The sequence below is a fragment of the Hylobates moloch genome, unplaced genomic scaffold (genome assembly GCF_009828535.3).
Source record: "Hylobates moloch isolate HMO894 unplaced genomic scaffold, HMol_V3 SCAFFOLD_8, whole genome shotgun sequence".
Taxonomy (NCBI): Eukaryota; Metazoa; Chordata; class Mammalia; order Primates; family Hylobatidae; genus Hylobates; species Hylobates moloch.
This window is the reverse complement of record NW_026652283.1, coordinates 37,138,137-37,160,579: the sequence shown is the minus strand read 5'-3', so window position 1 is coordinate 37,160,579 and position 22,443 is coordinate 37,138,137. Positions and strand designations below refer to the sequence as shown.

The 22,443-nt window shown below is 40.8% G+C and overlaps 1 protein-coding gene and 1 non-coding gene across 9 annotated transcripts in view; both read right to left on the bottom strand.

Annotated features, from left to right (window-relative positions):
• ZMYM4 (zinc finger MYM-type containing 4) overlaps window positions 1–22,443 on the bottom strand; it is a 146,131-nt gene that overhangs the window by 98,518 nt on the left and 25,170 nt on the right. For 4 of the 8 annotated variants that reach the window (XM_032160210.2, XM_032160208.2, XM_032160215.2 and 1 more), the window contains one exon: window positions 21,301–21,362. The exons of 3 other annotated variants lie outside the window; for them this stretch is intronic. The gene's annotated coding sequence lies outside the window, so the exon portion shown is untranslated. Of the gene's footprint in view, window positions 1–21,300; window positions 21,363–22,443 lie in introns of those variants that run through there. One more of the 8 variants, XM_032160212.2, reaches the window with a different exon arrangement.
• On the bottom strand, window positions 6,714–6,864 carry LOC116473991 (small nucleolar RNA SNORA62/SNORA6 family). The gene has a single exon (XR_004249538.1). It is a non-coding gene; the product is annotated as a small nucleolar RNA SNORA62/SNORA6 family (small nucleolar RNA).

Here is a 22,443-nt window from a genome sequence, read left to right as displayed (position 1 = left end):
TTTTTTTTTTTTTTTTTTTGAGATGAAGTCCCGCTTCTGTCCCCCAGGCTGGAGTGCAATGGCACAATCTCAGCTCACTGCAACCTCCACCTCCCAGGTTCAAGCGATTCTCCTGCCTCAGCCTCCCAAGTACTGGGATTACAGGCGCCTGCCACCATGCCCGGCTAATTTTTGTATTTTCAGTAGAGACAGGGTTTCACCATGTTGGCCAGGCTGGTGTCGAACTCCTGACCTCAGGTGATCCATCTGCCTCAGCCTCCCAAAGTGCTGGGATTACAGGCGTGAGCCACCGGTTGAATTTTTTCAATACAGTTAATACTGTAATTACATGCAGGCCTAGCTCTTGTCCTATCTTCACTTACCTGTCACCGTTTTTGAATCGTCTAATCACATCTAATTTTTCAGTTCCTGTGTTATCACTTTTGATTCCTTTTCTGAACTTTCATCTTTTTTTGCAAATTCTCTCCTCTTGAGTATCCATTTTTATAAAATGTCACATAAGTTTATAATTGGAAGACAAGGATGCAACACAACTACACACTTTGCTGTCTGTGTATGAACTAAATAACAGATACAGAGTGACAAACTCCAACACAGACTCTGAAAGAAGTGATGTGATTAGTCACTGTGCGTGACAGACATCTGCTAATTACATAGTGATTTGTTAACACAAGAGCTAGCACTGAAGTTTATACTTTATGCAATTGCTTACAGTTAATATACCATGGTAAATGAAGTATGAACTGTGTTGTTAGAGAACTGGCATTTAAACCTTGGCAACTGAAATTCAAGCATATCAGAACAAAATAAAAGTGAGGACTAACTTACTATTACACATTTGCTACCAAATATACAGTAGGTCTTGAGAAAGACCACTAATTTCAATACTGTAATATTCTAGTCACTGTTCTGCTACTAACAAACAAAGCTTAAGGGAGAAACTTAACTCCTCTGGGACTCAATTTCTTCAACCCATATAATGAATATATAATAAAGTTGGGCTACATAATCCTAAAAACTCTCTCCAAACATTCAAATTTAATGCTCACAATTCACTCTCAAGCTAGGCATAAACTAAAACCTCGAATTAGTATTATATAATGGACACTGAATACTTGTTAAGAAAACTACAAAAAGTAGGTCTAATTCTCTCTCCACAAAGTATTTCTTTTTAATTAAATGACTTTTTAAGAAAAATAACAATAATTTTTTTTTTTTTTTCCCAGACAGGGACTCACTCTATCACCCAGGCCAGAGTGCAGTGGCATGATCTTTGCTCACCACACCCTTGAACTCCTGGGCACCAGCAATCCTTCCATCTCAGCCTCCTGAGTAGTTGGGACTACAGGTACATCCAGTGAATTTTTTTCTTTGTTTTTTTGTAGAGATAGGGTCTCACTGTTGCCAATTCTGGTCCCAAACCCCCAGGCTAAAGCGATCCTCCCAACTCAGCCTCCCAAAGTGCTAGGGTTACAGGGGTGAGCCTGACTTTTTAAGACATTAACAATTCTTCCTTTAAAAAAGAAGCAAATACATCTTCTTTTCGCATTTTTATTCATTTCAAAATTTATGTAAAGTTAATTAAACAAAATGATTAGTTCCCAGAAATTATACTGACATAAACTAAAAACAGGCTTGGTTTCTCCATCAAAAAAAGACTGGCTAACTGTCAACCTGCTGTAGGTACACTTATTGTCTGTAATACACATTTCATGTGCTGGTAGTAATTTTTTTAGTAGAACTTTTAAAAAATGTTATATAAAATAAAAACCAAAGTTCTATGTAGAAGCAATGGAGTTAAGTTGCATTTTACAACTCATAATTGTATAAAATAAAGCAACTGAATTACTTTCAAGTTCAGGAAAAAACTTAACAAGCCAGCTACTAAAAATGTTCTATTGAAGTTTTGCAAAACATATCTTTTGAGTGTTAAATTTACATTATATATTTTAATGAAAAAACTTGTTTGAATAGCTACAATAACCTGATAAACATAAAATACTCAAAATGTATCACTGAATATAGAGAACAGAGCCCATTACTGAGAAAATAGCTTTAAAAAAAAAAAAAAGGCCATCACCTTAAAATTACTTTTTTTTTTTTGAGATGGATTCTTGCTCTTGTCACCCATGGAGTACAATGGCGTGATCTCGGCTCACTGCAACCTCTGCCTCCTGGGTTAAAGCAATTCTCTTGCCTCAGCCTCCCAAGTAGCTGGGATTACAGATGCACACCACCACACCTGGCTAATTTTTGTATTTTTAACAGACAGGGTTTCACCATGTTGGCCAGGCTGGTCTTGAACTCCTGACCTCAGATGATACGCCTGCCTCGGCCTCCCAAAGTGCTAGGATTAGGCGTGAGCCACCGCGCCGAGCCAAAATTATTTTTTTAATGACTTCTTTTCACAAAAGTTAAGGATAGAAATCAAACTACCCCAGCAACAACAAAAAAAAAATCATTTTTGAATAGTTAACGTCTCCCTTTCAATCTGCAAGTGTAAAGTACCGTATTTACCCTTAAAAGTAAACTGGGGCTGGGCGCAGTGGCTCACACCTGTAATCCCAGCACTTTGGGAGGCTGAGGCGGGTGGATCACTTGAGGTCAGGAGTTCAAGACCAGCCTGGCCAACATGGTGAAACCCCATTTCTATTAAAAATACAAAAATTAGCCAGGTGTGGTGGCGTGCGCCTGTAACCCCAGCTAGTCAGGAGGCTGAGGCAGGAGAATCACTGGAACCTGGGAGGTGGAGGTTGCAGTGAGCTGAGATTACGCCACTGCACTCCAGCCTGGGAGACAGAGCAAGACTCCGTCTCAAAAAAAAAAAAAGTAAACTAATTTTTTTTGAGGGAAAGAAAAATAAATTATAGTTTTTGTCATTAAGTTTACTAGTCCAAAATAATGTATAGAATTGTTTACTAAGTTTGAAGAATCAGGAATATTTATGATAAAATCCATGGCATTCCTCAAAGAAACTATTTTCAGTGCTTCCTAAAGTCCATAGCAAACACGATGTAAATCATAAAACTTACAACTAAAACAACAAATGAAAGTTTTCTCAATTATTTAAGGTAAAAATAAAAACCTTGGACTGCTTCTCTCCAATTAGTGATACCTAAAGTTAAACAGAGGTGTGAGTTTTCAGGAACTAAGAGTATGTGAATGACCTCTAGTCAGCAAATGGTTGCTAGGCTCTATTTTAAACTTAGGCCCAGTTAGCCACTTGGGATCCAACTTCAAAGACTGGCTCTTTCAGGCTCACATTTGTTCACATAGATCATATTATATACGCCTTTAAAATATAATATACATTTTTAACATAAATTTTTAAAATAAAAATCCCAATAATAAAGGCTTCATTTTAGCCAATACACACAACCTTTACAATCTCCCAACCTCTAAGACTGTCACTGCAAATAAAAGTGACAGAGGCCAGGTGAGGTGGCTCACACCTATAATCTCAGCACTTTGGGAGACCGAGCTGGGTGGATCATCTGAGCTCAGGAGTTTGAGACCAACCTGGGCAACCTGGTGAAAACCCATATTTACTAAAATACAAAAAATCAGCCAGGTGTGGTGGCGCCTGCCTGCAGTCCCAGCTACTCGCAAGGCTGAGGCACGAGAATCACTTGAGCCTAAGAAGTGGAGGTTGCAGTGAGCTGAGATCATGCTACCACACTCCAGCTTGGGCTACAGAGTGAGACTCTGTCTCAAAAAAAAAAAAAGAAAAAGAAAAAGAAAAATTGACAGATAAAAGTTTACCTTTAAAATACTTAAGACAGGCTGGGTGCAGTGGCTCATGCCTGTAATCCTAACACTTTGGAAGGCCAAGGCAGGGAGATCACTTGAGGTCAGGAGTTTGAGACCTGCCTGGCCAACATAGTGAAACCCCGTATTTAATAATAATAAAAATGTTAGCCGGGGCGGGGCATGGTGGCTCACACCTGTAATCCCAGCACTTTGGGAAGCTGAGGCGGGTGGATCACCTGAGGTCAGGAGATCCAGACCAGCCTGGGCAACATGGTGATACCCTGTCTCTACTAAAAACACAAAAATTAGGCAGCTGTGGTGGCACATGCCTCTAGTCCCAGCTACTCGGGAGGCTGTGGCAGGAGAATCACTTGAACTCAGGAGGCAGACGTTACAGTGAGCTGAGATAGTGCCACTGCATTCCAATCTGGGTGACAGAGTGAGACTCCATCTCCAAAAACAATAATAATAATAAAACAAATTAGCCAGGTATGGTGGCACACACCTGTAATCCCACCTACTCAGAAAGCTGAGGCACAAGAATCACTTGAACCTGGGAGGCGGAGGTTGTAGTCAGCCAAGATTGCGCCACTGCACTCCAGCCTGGGCAACAGAGTGAGACTCTGTCTCAAAAAAGGAAGGAAGGGAGGGAAGGAGGGAGAGAAAGAAGGGAAAGAAAGAAAGAAAAGAAAGAAGGGAAAGAAGAGAAAGAAGGAAAGAAAAAGAAAAGAAAGAAAAAAACTTAAGATAGACATTTGCTGCCACATAATTTAAACAATAAAAAAAGTACTTTAAAATCCCACTGCAGGGAAATGGTTAATTTATTAAGACAGATTATACACAAAATTCTATGCAGACTTTAAAAAGAATAAGGTAGAGGGTTCTGGAGATGGATGGTGTTAATAGTAGCACAACAATGCGAATGTACTTAATGCCACTGAATTATATACCTAAAAATGGTTAAATGGAAGATTTTATGTTATGTATATTTTATCACAATAAAGGTATAAAAAGGTATATTATTTACGGCATCAGAGTTCCAGAAGCAGAGGAGAAAGACTGCAGAGCAGAACAAATATCTGAAGAAATAATGGCTGAAAACTTCCCAAATTTGATGAAAGACAGATATCTACAGATTCAAGAAGCTAAGCAAACGTCAAACAGGAAAACCCAAAGATATATACACCAAGACACTCATAATCAAACTGCCAAAACCTAAATGACAACAACAACAACAAAAATCTTTAAACAGTCAGAGACAAACAACACATTACTTATAACTACAGACTTTCCATCAGAAACCATGGATGCCAAAAGAAAGAAAAACAGGCAGGGTATGGTGGCTCATGACTGTAATGCCAGCACTTTGGGAGGCCAAGATGGGAGGATCACTTGAGCCCAAAGTTTGAGGCTGCAGTGAGCTAGGATCACCACTGCACTCCAGCCTGGGTGACAGAGTGAGACCTTGTCCCGAAAAAAAAGGAAAAAGAAAAAGAAAGGCTCTTCATATAAAAGTGAAATAGTATCAGAAGAAAATGTAGAAAACTGCGAATGAAGAGCAACAGAAATAATAAATATCTGAATAAATATAACTATTTCTACATATAGACTTGTTTTATTTTTCACTTCTTTAACCTACGTTTAACAGTGGAGTATAAAAGTTATATTACAGGGTTTTCAATATATACATATATGGCGACTACGACATAAAAGGGAGAGTAAAACAGCCCTCCAAATTAATTGTCTAGATCTCACTTGAAGTGACTTTTTTTTTGAGACACGGTCTCCCTCTGTCACCCAGACTAGGGTACAGTGGTACGCTCATGGCTCAGTGCTGGGATTACAGAATGAGCCACCACACCAGGCCTGAAGTGATAAAATACTGATTCTAAGAAGCCAGTCCCAAAACATTATATACTACAGGAGTTCATTTATGACCTTTTTTTTTTTTGAGACAAGAGTGTTGCTCTTATTGCCCAGGCTGGAGTGCAATGGCGTGATCTCGGCTCACTGAAACCTCCACCTCCTGAGTTCAAGCGATTCTCATACTTCAGCCTCTTGAGTAGCTGGGATTACAGGTGCATGCCACCAGGCCTAGCTAATTTTTTGTGTTTTTAGTAGAGACGGGGTTTCACCATGTTGTCCAGGCTGGTCTCAAACTCCTGACCTCAGGTGATCCGCCCACCTCAGTCTCCCAAAGTGCTGGGATTACAGGCGTGAGCCACAGTGCCTGGCCTTCTCACTTACGACATTTTCAAAAACACAAAACTACAGCGACAGATAACACTACAGCGGCAGCCAGTGCCTAAGGGTGAATAGAGGCTATGACTACAAAAGAAAGCACCTCAAAAATGGGGTGATAGAAGCGTATCCTATTTGTGGTGGTGCTTGTAAGAATCTATGTGTGTGTTTAAAATTCAATCAACTATGCACCAAATGTCAAAAAAGGAATTTTATAGATTTTCATACTCGTGTGAATTAGAAAAAGAAAAAAGAGGCCGAAAGCAGTGGCTCACACCTGTAATCCTAGCACTTTGGGAGGCTGAGGCAGACAGATCACCCGAGGTCAGGAGCTCGAAACCAACCTGGCCAACATGGTAAAACCTTGTCTCTACTAAAAATACAAAATTAGCTGTGCATGATGGTGCATGCCTGTAATTCCAGCTACTCGGGAGGCTGAAGCAGGAGAATCACTTGAATCTGGGAGGTAGAGGCTGCAGTGAGCTGAGATTGTGACATTGCACTCCAGCCTGGGCAACAAGAGCAAAACTCCATCTCAAAAAAAAAAAAAAAGAAAGAAAAGAAAAAAGGAATTTTAGCATACATTCATTTAAAAAATAAAATACATATGTATGCAAGATAAATTTATGTATAATTGTAAATAAATACAGTGAGTAGTAAAACTGCAAGAGATTTTTATCTTTTCTGTATACCTTTTTATTTATTTTTATTTATTTATTTTCACTTGTATCAAGAATTACTATCAAACTCCACTCACTGGATCAGAGACCCTTGTGATATTATGAAAAACTTGCCCCTCATGTAGCACACTACCTACACTTGTGAGCTTATACCTTTTTAAATCTTTCAAATCATTTACAACAATGCTGCCTTTATAATAAAAGTAAGACATTCAAAGATAACCACAAAATGGTTGGATGCGGTGGCTCACGCCTGTAATCCCAACACTTTGGGAGGCCGAGACAGGTAGATCACTGGAAGTCAGGAATTCGAAACCAGCCTGGCCAACATGGTGAAACCCTGCCTCTACTAAAAAAAACTACAAACATTAGCCAGGCATGGTGGTGGGTGCCTTAATCTCAGCTACTGAGGAGGCCTGAGGCAGGAGAAACGCTTGAACCTGGGAGGCGGAGGTAGCAGTGAGCCGAGATCGCGCCGTTGCACTCTAGACCCTGGGCGAAAAGAGTGAAACTCCGTCTCAAAAAAAAAAAACAACACAAGAAAACCCCACAAAATACTTAAGCTTCTTTAAGAAGATGTCCCTTAAATATAGTTCTCTCATAGAATTATTTGAAAAATAAATAAATCAGAATATTCTAAAGTAGAGTTTTTTTGTGTTTTTTTTTTTTAAGACAGAGTCTCACTCTGTCAGCCAGGCTGGACTACAGTGGTGCGATCATAGCTCACTATAGCCTCGAGCTCCTGGGCTCAAGCAATCACCATAAAGTATTTTGAGATCTCAAATATAAAGTGTAATTACAAAGGCAGACAACTGCCTTCTCCAATCCATCCCTAAAAATTTACTAACAAAACAATTACAAGGTTTTTAAAGAGACAGATGAGACAGGATAACCTATGTGTAATCTTTTTCTCATGTGTAATCTCCCCTTTCAGAATATATAATCATTATACACACATAAATGATCAGTACAAAGCCAAATATTAGACCAAATTATTCTGACTAAATTCTTTATTGCTCAATTACCTAAAACAATTTTATCCTTTCCTTACAAGTCTAAGGAACAAATCTAAGGCAATGCCCAGCACGATTTAAAGGACGAATACGTATTTGTTGAATACGTAATGCAAACACAAAGCTATTCTTAAAACGTAAGAAAAACATTTCTGTCTATATCAAATAAGCTAAATTTACAAAAATGCATTCAAAGAATAAAGTTTATTTAAATAACTCATTTTCACAAAGATCCCCAAACTTGTACCATGTATAACCAAATTATAAAATTAATGTTATAAAATGTCAACAATTAAGTCATCTTGTTTCATTTCTCAGATTCAATGAGGTTGGCATCCATATTTCGTCAAGAAGGCATCCGTGCTATAGAACCTCTCTCAAACCCATCCACCATTTCTCCCCAAATTCACATACCATTCTAACGTGTCTTCCATTTTCTGTCACTCACACCACTTTTCCTCTTTCAAACAAGGCTGTCTGCTCTAATCTTTCAACTTGCTATGTCAATTATTTGGTATTACTGTTTTGCATGAAGCTTCCAGAAGCAAAAAATTTCCTTTTATCATCCACTTTCTTTGTTTTGTTTTCTGAGACAGGGTCTCACTCTGTCACCCAGGCTGGAGTGCAGTGGCATGATCTCGGCTCACTGCAACCCCCACTCCCCAGGTTCAAGCAAACCTCCCACCTCAGCCTCCTAAGTAGCTGGGACTACAGGCATGCACCACCATGCCCAGCTAATTTTTGTATTTTTGGTAGAGACAGGGTTTCGCCATGTTGCCCAGGATGGTCTCGAACTGCTGAGCTCAAGTGCTTTCATCCCTCTTGGCCTCCCAAAGAGCTGGGATTACAGGCGTGAACCACCACACCCGTCTTATCATCCACTCTTAACTACGAAAACTCACTTTGATTCTAGTACTTCAAGCGGAATACTAAAGTAGACTAGTTCAGGCGACTAGGGTTTTAGACCAGCTCAACAACCAAATTATGAGAGATTGGGCCTAAAAGTCTGAAATTTCTCAATGAATGAACTCCTATTTCTCAAGCACCTAGCATGGGATAGACAGTTTGTATATACCATTGTATTTCATTTGTGTGGGACACAGTAGGTGTACTCTGTACATATTATTAAGTGAATAAACTACCTTAAAATTAAGTACTATGGTCAAGTGCAGTGGCTCATGCCTGTAATCCCAGCACTTTGGGAGGCTGAGGCAGGTGGATCACTTGAGGTCAGGTGTACAAGACCAGCCTGGCCAACATGGTGAAACCCCATTTCTACTAAAAATACAAAAATTAGCCAGGTGTGATGACACATGCCTGCAGTCCCAGCTACTCAGGAGGCTGAGGCAGGATAATTGCTTGAACCCAGGAGGTGGAGGATGCAGTGAGCCAAGATTGAGCCACTGCACTCCAGCCTGGGTGATATCGAGATTCCATCTCAAAAAAATTAAAAAATTAGCCGGGTGTGGTGGCAGGCGCCTGAAATCCCAGCTACTTGGGAGGCTGAGGTAGGTGAATCACTTGAAACCGGGAGGCGGAGGTTGCAGTGAGCCGAGATTGCACCATTGCACTCCAGCCTGGGGGACGGGAGTGAGACTTCGTCTCAAAAAATAGTAATAAAAATAATTCAAAAATTTTTTAAAACAATTAAAATTTTTTTAAAGCACTGCATGTGTTTGCAGATACACAAAAAAACATCATTTACCTTCTAAGTGAATTCTGTTTGTCCAAGGGTACCCATGTGATGTCACAGCCAGACACTGTACCAAGGTACAGGGGTTTTTGCACTGCATTCATACCCTGAAAGCTTTCTAAACTGCACGGCACTAAAACCTAAACCTACCAAGTTTTCACTACCAATCCAGTGTTTTCTCCCCTTGCTCTAATGTGGACTTCTATGTTCAAATTCAGTTAGTCTCTCTATCATGCCTACTAAATGATCCTACTAAGAATTCAAAAGATGAAAGTAATTTTAAAGATAATTTAGTATTAACAGAGATCTCTCATTTTAGAGATGAGGAAAAAGAAATCACCCAAGGACATTCAGAGAGTTAACATGCCCAGTTCAGTCAGTTAGCCAATGGTTATTTATTGCATATTTGCCTACTACAAATCAGGCACAAACAGTGCTGGTCTGCGTTAAAACTACGTTAAAACAGATCTGAAAATGAAGCATTTCTGTACTTTTCATAGTGTATCAGGAAATGTAGATATTACACAAACAATTACATAGTTAGATGAATGGTATCATGGGGAAGAAGAAAATGCTATGAAATTTATTTAGCAGTGACTTAACCTAGTCTATAAATTTAAAAGGTGGCCGGGCGCGGTGGCTCACGCCTGTAATCCCAGCACTTTGGGAGGCCGAGGTGGGCGGATCACGAGGTCAGGAGATCGAGACCATGGTGAAACCCCGTCTCTACTAAAAATACAAAAAATTAGCTGGGCGCAGTGGCGGGCGCCTGTAGTCCCAGCTACTCGGGAGGCTGAGGCAGGAGAATGGCATGAACCCGGGAGGCGGAGCTTGCAGTGAGCCGAGATTGCGTCACTGCACAGAGCGAGACTCCGTCTCCAAAAAAAAAAATAAATAAAAATAAAAAAATAAAATAAAATAAATTTAAAAGGCATCCATTAGATTAGAAGGATGAAAAAGCATTTGCTATAGGAAAAGGTAAGAAAGTTTTAGTGGAGGAGGTCCACAACAGAAGAAATGGAGTATAGGTGTAAAAGAAACAAGACATAAAATTAAATATATAATCAGGACCATATATGCCCAACCTTGAATGATTTTGAACTTTATCATATGGTTAGTGGAAAGCCACTGAAAAATTTTAAGTAGAGCCATAATGCGATTAAAGAATTTAAAAGATCGCTCTGGAACATCTTATTGTGTTAAAAAGTAAGTAAAGACCAAAAAACTAATGGATATTTTAAAAAATAAAATGAAACAAAACAAAAAGAAGATAGGTTAGAGGAGCTCCCACAGGCTGAATATGGGATAATTTGATTATCAAAATGAATACTGGTAACAATGGATCATGACACACTGATTAAAGAATTCATGACACCTTACTGATACTTAAAAAATAAACAAGCATTCATAGAAGGAAAACATAAGACAAGGCCCTAAAATATGGTGGAGAAAAAGGAAGGGAGAGAGATAAATGAAATATACTATTCTACAGGTTCTATAGATGATATAATTTTTAAAGATAATAACTTAAAAGATGCATGCTGTAATCTTTACAATAACCTCTAAATACAAAGGAATACATCTAAATACTCAAAATGGAACAGTGAAAAAAATGCAATCTACCTACAATAAAGTAAGAATAAAGAACAAATGGCATCAATAAGACACAAATAAGAAGACAGAAGACTTAAATCCAACTATGTAATTAATACATTAAGTCTAAAAGGAATAAACCCAACAATTACAAACTGTCGGACTGCAGAAAAAGGTAAAACCCACATAGAGACACAGACTGAAAGTCAAAGGGTGGGGAGGGTAACACATGTCAACCCGAACACTAAGCATAAAAAAAACCTAATATTAAATATAACCACATTAATCTCAGATATAGGAGGCCTAAAGAGAAAGTATGCACCCAGCACAGTGGCTCACACCTGTAATTCCAACACTTTGGGAGGCAAAGGAAGGAGGATCACTTGAGGCCTAGAGTTGGAGACCAGCCTGGGCAACAAAGCAAGAAAGACCCCATCTCTACAAAAAATAAGAAAACTCAGCTAGGCACAGTGGTGTGTACCTGTAGTTCCAACTACTTGGGTGGCTGAGATGGAAGGACTGCTGGAGCCCAGGAGTTCCAGGCTGCAGTAAGTTATGATTACGCCACTGCACTCCAGCCTGGGTGACGGCAAGACACTGTCTCTAAAAAAAAAAAAAAAAAAAGAGAAAACATGACAAGAATAGAGTCACTCGGCCAAGCATGGTGGCCTAAGTCTGTAATCCCAACACTTTGAGAGGCTGAGAGATCACTTGAGAAAAAAAATCTTAAAAAAAAAAACAGAAAGAAAAAAGAATAGAGTCACTAAATATGATCATCAACAAGACATAACTCTATATGTGAAGCAACTAACAATACAACTTCAAAATACGTGAAGCAAAAAACAGAACTAAAGGGATAAGTAAAATCTCCAACTGTGACTGCAGATTTATACTTCTGTCAGTTAGAAAAAGACAAAAAAACAAGTAAGACACAGAAGATTTTTACAGCCCTAACAACCAACTTGACCCAAGTGATATTTATAGAAACATTACACCTAACAACTGTGGTATGCACTTTTTAAAGTTTACTTGTGGGCTGGGTGTGGTGGCTCACACCTGTAATCCCAGCACTTTGGGAGGCCAAGGCGGACAGATCACGAGGTCAGGAGATCGAGACCATCCTGGCCAACATGGTGAAACCCCGTCTCTACTAAAAATACAAAAATTAGCTGGTCATAGTAGTGCATGCCTGTAATACCAGCTACTTAGGAGGCTGAGGCAGGAGAATCGCTTGAACCAGGGAGTCAAAAGTTGCAGAGAGCCGAGATCGCATCACAGCACTCCAGCCTGGGGACAGAGCAAGACTCTGTCTCAAAAAATAATAATAAAATAAATAAAGTTTACTTGTGGGGGCACCAAGATACACTATATGCTGGAACATAAAAAGAGAGCATCGATAAAAATCAAATAATTGAGGCTGGGAGTGGTGGCTCACACGTGTAATCCTATCACTTTGGAAGGCCAAGGTGGGAAGATTGCTTGAGGCCAGAAGCTGGAGACCAGCCTGGGAAACACGGTGAAACCCCATATCTAAAAAAAAAAAAAAAAATACAAAAAAAAATTAACCAGGCATGGTGGCACATGCTATAGTCACAGCTACTCTTAAGAGGCCGAGGTGGGAGGATGATTTGAGCCCAGGAAGCAGAGGTTGCAGTAAGTTAAGATCGAGCCATTGCACCCCAGCCTGGACAACAGAGCCAGATCCTGTCTCAAAGAAAAAAAAAAAAGAAAAGAAAAATCAAATAACTGAAATAACAGAAAATACATTCTCTGACCTCAGTGGTATTAAATTTGAAATCACGAAAAAACAAGATAATTACAATATCAAAAATCAGAAATTAAGCATACTTCTAAAGAAACTGTATGGCCGGGCGTGGTGGCTCACGCCTGTAATCCCAGCATTTTGGGAGACCAAGGCGGGCAGATCACTAGGTCAGGAGTTCAAGACCAGCCTGGCCAACATAGTGAAACCCCATCTCTACTAAAAATACAAAAAATTAGCCGAGTGTGGTGGTGTGCACCTGTAATCCCAGCTACTCAGAAGGCTGAGGCAGGAGAATTGCATGAACCCAGGAGGCGGAGGTTGCAGTGAGCCAAGATCACGCCATTGCACTCCAGCCCGGGCGACAGTGCGAGACTCCGTTTCAGAAGAAAAAAGAAAAAAAGAAAAAAAGAAAGAAACTGTATGGTAATGCAAGTAGAAAAATAAATCAGAGAAAACTCAGTAAATATTTTGAACTGAATGATATGAAAACACAACTTACTAAGAGTTTGGGGATGCACTTAAAGCAGGGCTTAGAAATGTCTATAGCTTTAAACCATAAGCTATCGATTTAACTTAAAGAAGGATGCCAAATCAAGAAGCTAGGAAGAGAAAGCAAAGTAAACCCAAAATAAGTGGAAAGAAGGAAATAATAAAGATAAAAGCAAAAGTCAATCAAATAATGATAAAAGCAAAAATAAATTAAATAGAAAACAAAGAACAGCATAAAAATCAGTGAAACCAAAAATGAGTTCTATCAAAAGATCAATATAGGCTGGGCGCCGTGGCTCATGCATGGATCACTTGAGGTCAGGAGTTTGAGACCAGCCTGGCCAACATGGCAAAGCCCTGTCTCTACTAAAAATACAAACATTAGATCGGTGTGATGGTGCGTGCTTATAGTCACAGCTACTTGGGAGGGTGAGGCAGGAGAATCGCTTGAACCAAGAAGGCGGAGGTTGCAGTGAGCCAAGATCGTGCCACTGTACTCCAGCCTGGGTGACTCCATCTCAAAACAAAAACAAAAACAAAAACAAACAAACAAAAAAAAACACAAATTGCCAATATCAGGAATGAAACAGGGAACACCACTACAAATCTACAGACATTACAAGGAAAATAAAGAAATACTATAAGCAATTTTTTCTTTTTTGGAGACAGGGTATCCCTCTGTCACCAGGCTGGAGCGCAGTGGTACCATGACAGCTCATTGCAGCCTCGACCTCCCAAGTTCAACTGATCCTCCCACCTCAGCCTCCAGAGTAGCTGGCACTACAGGCAATCACCACTACACCTAACTAATTTTTGCATTTTTTTTGCAGACAAGGTTTTTTTTTTTTTTTGCAACAACAAGGTTCCCCAGGCTGGACTCAAACTCCTAGACTCAAGTGATCCTCCCACCTCAACCTCTGGTGGAGCTAGGAATATAGGTGTAGTCACTGTGCCCTGGCAAATTTTTTTTTTTTTTTTGGAGACAGTGTTTCCCTGTTTTGCTCAGGCTGGTCTCAAACTGCTGGCCTCAAGCAATCCTCCCACCTCCACCCTCCAGAGTAGCTGAGATTACAGGCATGAGCCACCATATCAGGCTCTCTTTTTAAAAACAGCTCTTTAAAATGCAAAAGCCAGACTGGGTGCAGTAGCTCATACCTGTAATCCCAGCACTTTAGGAGGTCAAGGCTGGAGGATCACTTAAGCCCAGGAGTTTGAGAACAATTTAGCAACATAGTAAGACCCCACCTCTACAAAAAATAGTCAAATTAGGCTGGGCACTGTGGCTCACACCTGTAATCCCAGCATTTTGGGAGGCCAAGGAGGGCGGATCATGAGGTCAGGAGATTGAGACCATCCTGGCTAACATGGTGAAACCCTGTCTCTACTAAAAATACAAAAAATTAGCGGGGCTTTGTGGCAGGCGCCTGTAGTCCCAGCTACTCGGGAGGCTGAGGCAGGAGAATGGCACGAACCCAGGAGGCAGAGCTTGCAGTGAGCTCAGACCGCGCCACTGCACTCCATCCAGCCTGTGCGACAGAGCAAGATTCCGTCTCAAAAAAAAAAAAATAGTCAAATTAGCCAGTCCGCTGGCACAGGCCTGTAGTCCCAGCTTCTCCAGAGGCTGAGGCAGGAGGATCTACTGAGCCCAGGGGTCAAGGCTACAGTGAGCTGTGATGGTGCCACTGGCACCCCAGCCTGAGTAACATAGCAAGGTCCTGTCTCAAAAAAAAAAAAAAAAAAAGCAAGAGCCATTTTTAGCTTGTGGATAATACAAAAATAGGCTACCGACTAGAATTTGGCCTGTGAGCTACAGCTTGCTGACCCTTGTTCCAGAGACTGAGCTCAGACAACAAAAATGAATGGAACAGGATTTCAACTTTTTGGCTATTATGAAGTAAGAGAGATTGGATTTACCTTCCTGCCTTAAACAACTAAAAGGTCAGACAAAATTATGAAGTAAGTTTTTCAGGCATTGGAGAACAGGCAGAATAGAACAGTAAGCTCTGAGAGAAGAGAAACAAATGAGGTGAGTCCTATCATTGCCCCAGCTTATCGTCCGGAGAGTTTCCAGGCCACATAGTATACAGAGTGAACCTAAATGGAGCCTGGCAATCTCCCGAAGTTGAGGAAACAGGGTTCAGAGTTAGCAGACATCAAAGAGGCCAGAATACTAAAAAGGAGAGAGATACACCGAGAAGTCCAGAGATCTGCAGAGGACTCTCCTCTAGTCTTCAGCTAAGTATCAAGCTGTACAAGAGAAGAAACCATGGAGGCCAGTGAAACAGTCACCAGAAAAAAGTGGGCAGAACAATTCCTAGAGTTTATACAGGGCCTGAAATAGTTCATGTCCCATCAACCAGAAGGAAAAGAAAAGACTTTTTTTTCTTTTGAAATAGCCTCTCACTCTGTCACCCAGCCTGGAGTGCAGTGGCACGATCTTGGCTCACTGCAGCCTCCACCTCCCAGGTTCAAGCGATCCTCCTGCCTCAGTCTCCTGACTAGCTGGGACTACAGGCGCCCGCCACCATGCCAGGCTAATTTTGTACTTTTAGTAGAGACGAGGTTTCACCACGTTGGGCAGGCTGGTCTTGAACTCCTGACCTTAAGTGATCCACCCACCTTGGCCTCCCAAAGTGTCGGGATTACAGGTGTGAGCCACCGCACTCAGCCCAGAAGGAAAAGACCTTCTAACACATGGGGTATCACATGGGGCATCAAATATTCAATAGTATAATAAAAAGTCAGCAGTAGGATAAAATTAGCTTTCGCCAAGAAGCTATTCTGGTGCCACCGCCTAACAAAGATAAAAGTAAGCCTCAAAAAGATCTGTTTATCTTATTTATTTATTTTTTTAAGGCAGGGATACAGGGTACCAAAAATATCTGTTTCTAGTAACTTTACTGTATCCCAGAACAAAGCTTAAGAATAGTTAAGGGAATTTTTTTTTTAAGTCCTGCACCCAACTAGGTAGAAGCCACAATGTCTAGCATTCAATCAAAAGCTACCAAGCACGCAAAGAAGCAAGAATAGCCAATTTATAATGAGAAAGGTTAATCAACAGAAACAGATCCAGAAATTATACAAATGATAAAACTAGTAGACCATTAAAAGAACTATTATAAATATAGTCCATGTATTCAAGAAGGCAGAGGTGAAAGCATGAACATACGAAGGAGACACACAGATATATATAAAAAGTACCCAAATTGAACTTAGAGATGAAAAATCCAATGTCTAAGATGAAAATTACACAGAATGGAACTAACATAAAATTATACACTGCGGAAGATTGGTGAATTAGAACATACAGCAAACGAAACAGTCCAAAATAAAAAGAGAAAAAAGGCTAAAGAAAATTAGTGAGCTATGGAACAACATCAAGTGATATAATATACATATAACTGGAGTCAATAAATATGCTAGGGAGAAGACAAAAAGATTTTGAAAATATAATGGCCAAAACTTTCCAATTTTATGAAAACTGTATACTCACAGAATCAGAATGCTCAATAAACCCTGTGCAGAAGTTTGAAATAAACCATACCAAGGCATAATCAAATTCCTGATAAAAAGTGATAGAGAATTCTTAAATGCAGCTAGGGGGAAAATGGTATTACATCCAAAGGAACAAAAATAATAACAGTAGACTCACACAAGCAATGCTAAGGCAGGAAAATAGAATCTGGAGGCAGGGAATCTAAGGCCAATTCACACTGACTTCCCAGAGCTAAATCAAAAGGAAAACCCCAAATTTCCACACCTAAGTAACAGAAGGACTGGAGGCTACTCCCTTTGCTAACCCCACTCTTTTTCTATGTGGCAGATGGAAAATTCAAAGAATCTCTGTTGCCGGGCACGGTGGCTCATGCCTGTAATCCCAGCACTTTGGGAGGCCAAGGCGGGCGGATCACGAGGTCAGGAGATCGAGACCATCCTGGCGAACACTGTGAAAACCAGTCTCTACTAAAAATACAAAAAAAGTAGCTGGGCGTGGTGGCAGGTGCCTGTAGTCCCACCTACTCGGTAGGCTGAGGCAGGAGAATGGCATGAACCCGCGGGGCATGGCTTGCAGTGAGCTGAGATGGCACCATTGCATTCCAGCCTGGGCAACAGAGCAAGATTCTGTCTCAAAAAAAAAAAAAAGAAAAGAAAGAATCTCTATTGGTTGCTTTCTGCAACCAATCAGACGTTTGCATAAGAGTGTAACTTTGTAACTTCGTAACTTCACTTTAGCCTTTGATTGGTTGCTTTCTGCAACTTACCAGGCAACTAATCAGACTGATTCCTGGCCAAGTCTTTGTTTGCACAGAAGTGTAACTTTGTAACTTCACTTTAGCCTCTGATTGGTTGCTTTCCACAGCCAGAGGTTTGCATACTGTATAACCTTTGTAACTTAACTTCAGCCTCTCATTGGGGGCCACTTCTTCATTTACATAGGGTGTACACCAAGTAACCAATGGGAAACCTCAAAAGAGGATTTAAACCCCAGAAAATTCTGTAATGGCACCCTTGAGCCCCTATGCTCCAACCGGCTCCCACACTGTGAAGTGTGCTTTCATTTTCAATAACCTCTGCTTTTTTTTTGCTTCATTCTTTTCCCGCTTTGTGTGTTTTGTCCAATTCTTTGCTCAAGACGCCAAGAACCTGGACAGCTTCCATTGGTAACAATGCAATCCAGAAGGTATAGGAGCAACATCTTTAAAGTACTGAAAAGTAAAGGAAAATGTCAACCTAGAATTCAAAATCCTGCAAAAATATCTTTCAAAACTACACCAGTTGTGGTGGTGCATACCTGTAATCCCAGCTACTCAAGAGGCTGGGACAGGAGGATCACCTGAGCTCAAGAATTTGAGTTCAGCCTGGGCAACATGGCAAGACTCTGTTTCTTAAAAATAAACAAAAACAAAAACAAAAAAAAACTATCAAAACTGAAGACAAAATAAATAGTTGTTCAGAAACAGAGAATTCATCACTACCAGACCAGCACTATAAGAGGTATTGAAGGAAAGTCCTTCAGCAGAAGGAAAATGACACCATATGAAAACAAGCGTCTACCCTAAGGAAAGAAGAGTATGGCGATGTAACTATGTGGGTTCTCACCAGTTATAAATGGATTGCCTCTCAACTCCAAACCCACTCTTCTCTGCCCTGCTTAACGTAATGAAGATGGATCCTGTAAAACTTTCTCCTTTGCCAGCTGGCACAATGTTAACCTTTGTCAGTAGATGGCACTGGAGGAATACTCTAGAAGGAAGGGGCTTCTCTTCCTGTTACACTGTTCTCTAGCCGGCTTGCTCCAGTGGAGGTGTGTAGGACTCCAAATGGCCCTCCCAGAGACCAACTCCCCAGCAAGTCTCAGTGGCACAGGTACACATGCATGACCAGTTTCCTGACAAGTTTTGTCAGCACTCCAGAGAGCAACTACCCTGCAAGTTTCGGCAGCACCCCTATGGGAGACAGACTTCCCAGGGAATTATGCCAGTGTCCCAGCTGGCTTCTTAGCCAGATTCAGCAAGGGGCTTCCTAGTGACTTTGAGACACAGTATCCTCTGTTGCCCAGGCTGGAGTGCAGTGGTACAAACACAGTGAGTGCACTGCAGCCTTGATCTCCTGGGCTCAAGCAATCCTTCCACTTCAGCCTCCCAAGTAGCTGGGACCATAGGTGCACACCAGTATGTCCAGCTAATATTTTAATTTTTCGTAGAGATGAGGGACTCACCATCCTACTGACTTTTATTAGTACCCCAGGGGGGCATTTTTTAAGTGCCAGCAAAAGCCTGCCCCACCTCAAATGTTTCCAGCATCCAGTGGACCACATCTTCTCCAACAAGATCTGAATCTCAGCCTTGAAGCTGGTGGGCTGGTCGTCATCCAGATTTATTCCATCCTTGTTAGTTTGCCTCAGACCCAGAGGTAGTGGCCACTCCCTCTACTGTTATCCTGTATCTTTAGCGTTCTCTTTATGCCTTAGAGTTAATTTCCCATTAATGGTAAATAATTCTTTATGTTAAACTTTCCATATTAAAATTACTGTGTGGTTTCTGTCCTCTGATACAGGACTGGTAGTGGCAGCGGTCATAGGAGACAGGCACACAAAGATGGGATTCGGAATTGGTTTTCATTGTGTCCTTAGGCTTGAGTACAGGGCTCAAGCAGGAACTAGTTTGGTAATAATCCCACATATGCAGGGGCATCACAGGCTATCACCTGTGGTTGGTGATGATGAAATGCCAACTAAAGCAAGTTCCTTGGGAACCCAAATGGCTGTTGCACTTAACTAGTAAAGCAGTAATGATGGCTACAAACTCTGTTATGTGAGATGAATTCTCTAACTGCTCTTGTGCATTTCTGATGAAAATAACAAGTTCAGGTCCATTAAGTCAGCTCAAGTCACAGTCAGAGAAAGAGAGACCTTTCAAGATAACCTTAAATATATATATATATATACACACACACACACATATATACACTTTTTTTTTTTCTGTGACAAGCACCCAGGCTGGAGTGCAGTGGTATGATCTTGGCTCACTGCAACCTTGGCTCACAGCAACCTCTGCCTCCCAGGCTCAAACCATCCTCCCATCTCAGACTCAGGTGTAGGCCACCATGCCTGGCTCATTTTTGTATTAATAATCTTAATTCTTATATAACCACAGGTTGATATTGCTGAAAATCAAATGCAAAATTTAATTGTGCAAACTGAATTACAAAATTAGTTGAATTCAGTCTCGCCAAGTTTATTGCGTGAAAGTAAGAGCAGACAGAACGAGACTCCATCTCAAAAAAAAAAAAAAAAAAAAGTAAGAGCAGGCTGAGGCCGGGCGCAGTGGCTCACACTTGTAATCCCAGCACTTTGGGAGGCCAGGGCAGGTGGATCACCTGAGGTCAGGAGTTCAAGACCAGCCTGACCAACATGGTGAAACTCCGTCTCTACTAAAAATGCAAACGTTAGCAGGGTGTGGTGGCGCACGCCTGTAATCCCAGCTACTCAGGGGACTGAGGCAGGAGAATCGCCTAAACCCGGGGGGTGGAGGTTGCAGTGAGCCAAGATGGCGTCACAGTGCTCCAGCCTGGGCAATAAGAGCGAAACTCCCATCAAAAAAAAAAAAAAAAAAAAAGAAAGAAAGAGGAAGGAAGGAAGGAAGGAAGGAAGGAAGGAAGGAGAAAGAAAGAAAGAAAGAAAGAAAGAAAGAAAGAAAGAAAGAAAGAAAGAAAGAAAGAAAGAAAGAAAGAAAGAAAGAAAGAAAAGGTTAGAACAATTACTGGGAAATAATGAGACCTTGAAACTTCAAATGGGAATATCTGGTTGGATCAGAATGAAACTGACAATTTCAAACTTCCACTTGCCCTCTGTATCTAAAAAGAATACCCTTCTTTTGCTGGAAAATCATGTGATATCCTTATGTGCAACAGATGCCCTACAGGAGGACGTTCATTCTCCTCAAAACCAACCACAGCTAACCCAGCATCACTAGAGCCATAACTAGGGTCAAATCTCAGCATGTTGTAGGGGGGACAGGTACACACAATGGAAACAGCTTTACAGGCCAAAAAATTCCAAGATTTTGCTAATATATAAAAGGAGAAATCTGGGGCACATGTGAAAACAGAGTCTCAGGATATTACACTAAGGTGGTTAGAATTTACTGATATGAGGTGCACGTAATACAGATTCTGAATTGAATATGTTAGCTTGTGTAGATGGAGGTATCTCTAGTGGCTTCTCTGGTTGCTGACTGAAACTTAACAATAGTCTACATTTAGTAAGACTGAGACAGTAGATTTCCCTGGCATTATCTGGAAGAGGGAATCCTGAAGTGGACTCAACTTCTGCAACCTGCACACCTACCACCCAACTACATTCCCTGAGAAGGCCCAGGGGTCGTTCTGTTAGTAAGGGGAACACTCATATCTTTGAAAAGTCCTGTGGCTGTTCTCCTTTGTAGGTCAGGGATAACTGCAGAAAATGCCACACTGAGATGGGCTCCTTGATTTCACCAAGGATAATGGGATACCAAAGTAGCAGAGGCCAAATGGCACTATTTAACCCCAAAGATAAGGACAGCAGGGACATACCGGTAATCAGAATGTTTTGGCCAGCAGGGATCTTTGGCAGTGGCTAATTGATCACGATGTTCCTAGGAATGAAATAGATGGGCAGTTTAATCTATATAACAGAAAAAATGTCTAAATCTGGTGGCCAAAACCCAACTTGAGTTATCACAATGCAAGTCATGGGCATTTTCCCAGTTTCCAAACCTAGTCAATTCACAGGCCCAGCCAGAGACTCTTGACTGAGGACAGACTGGGTCCTCTTGAGGAAGGACTCTGCACCATTACTGCAAGTATATACCATAAATCTTCCTCCAAGTCTTCCCCAAAGGAATAAGTACCCATTTAGCAGATCTGTGGTTCTTAACCAAGGCAATTTTGCTCCCCAAATCTAGAAAATTTGGCAATGTCTGGAGGCAGTTTTGGTTGTCAAAACTTGGGGGTGCTGTTGAAATCTAGTAGATAGAAACCAGGGATGCTTAAATGTCCTACAATGTACACAACAGCCCCCACAACAAATTATCTGACCTTAAAAGGCCCTACATTATCTATAACCTGTTATTCCCCTGATCTCACCTCCTGTTATTCACCACCTTGCTCACTCATGTTCAGCTACGGCCTCTATGCTGCCTCTTTGATGTTCACAAAACATATACAACACTCTCCTGCCACATAATCTTTGCCCTTGCTGTTCCTTCTACCTGGAATGTTCCTCCTATCAGATACCCATATGACTTCTCATTTCTTTCAGATCTTTGCTCAATTGCCACTGTTCAGAATTGTAATACCCTCTCCACCAAAGTACACTACATCTCTATTGTCATCTTCCTCTATAGAAATGTTTTACTTAAAATGTTCTACATTAATTATTTGTTTAGCAGTTATTCCCACCACATCCCTGGAATGTAAATTCCATAGAGCAGAGATTTTCTCCATTTTATTCATTACTGTATCCTCTGTACCTACAATGATTCCTCATGCATAATAGGCACTCAAACACTTGTTGAATGAAAGCATGAATGGTGACTGGAATAGAAATTAGGGATGTGGAGCACAGTGGAATCTGAAATGACTCAAGTGGTTATCTATTGTTTTTATCTGTTCAATACCTTGTTCTGAAAAGTCAGTTCTCTGATATTTCAAAGACATTTACCTTTTTCAAAATGT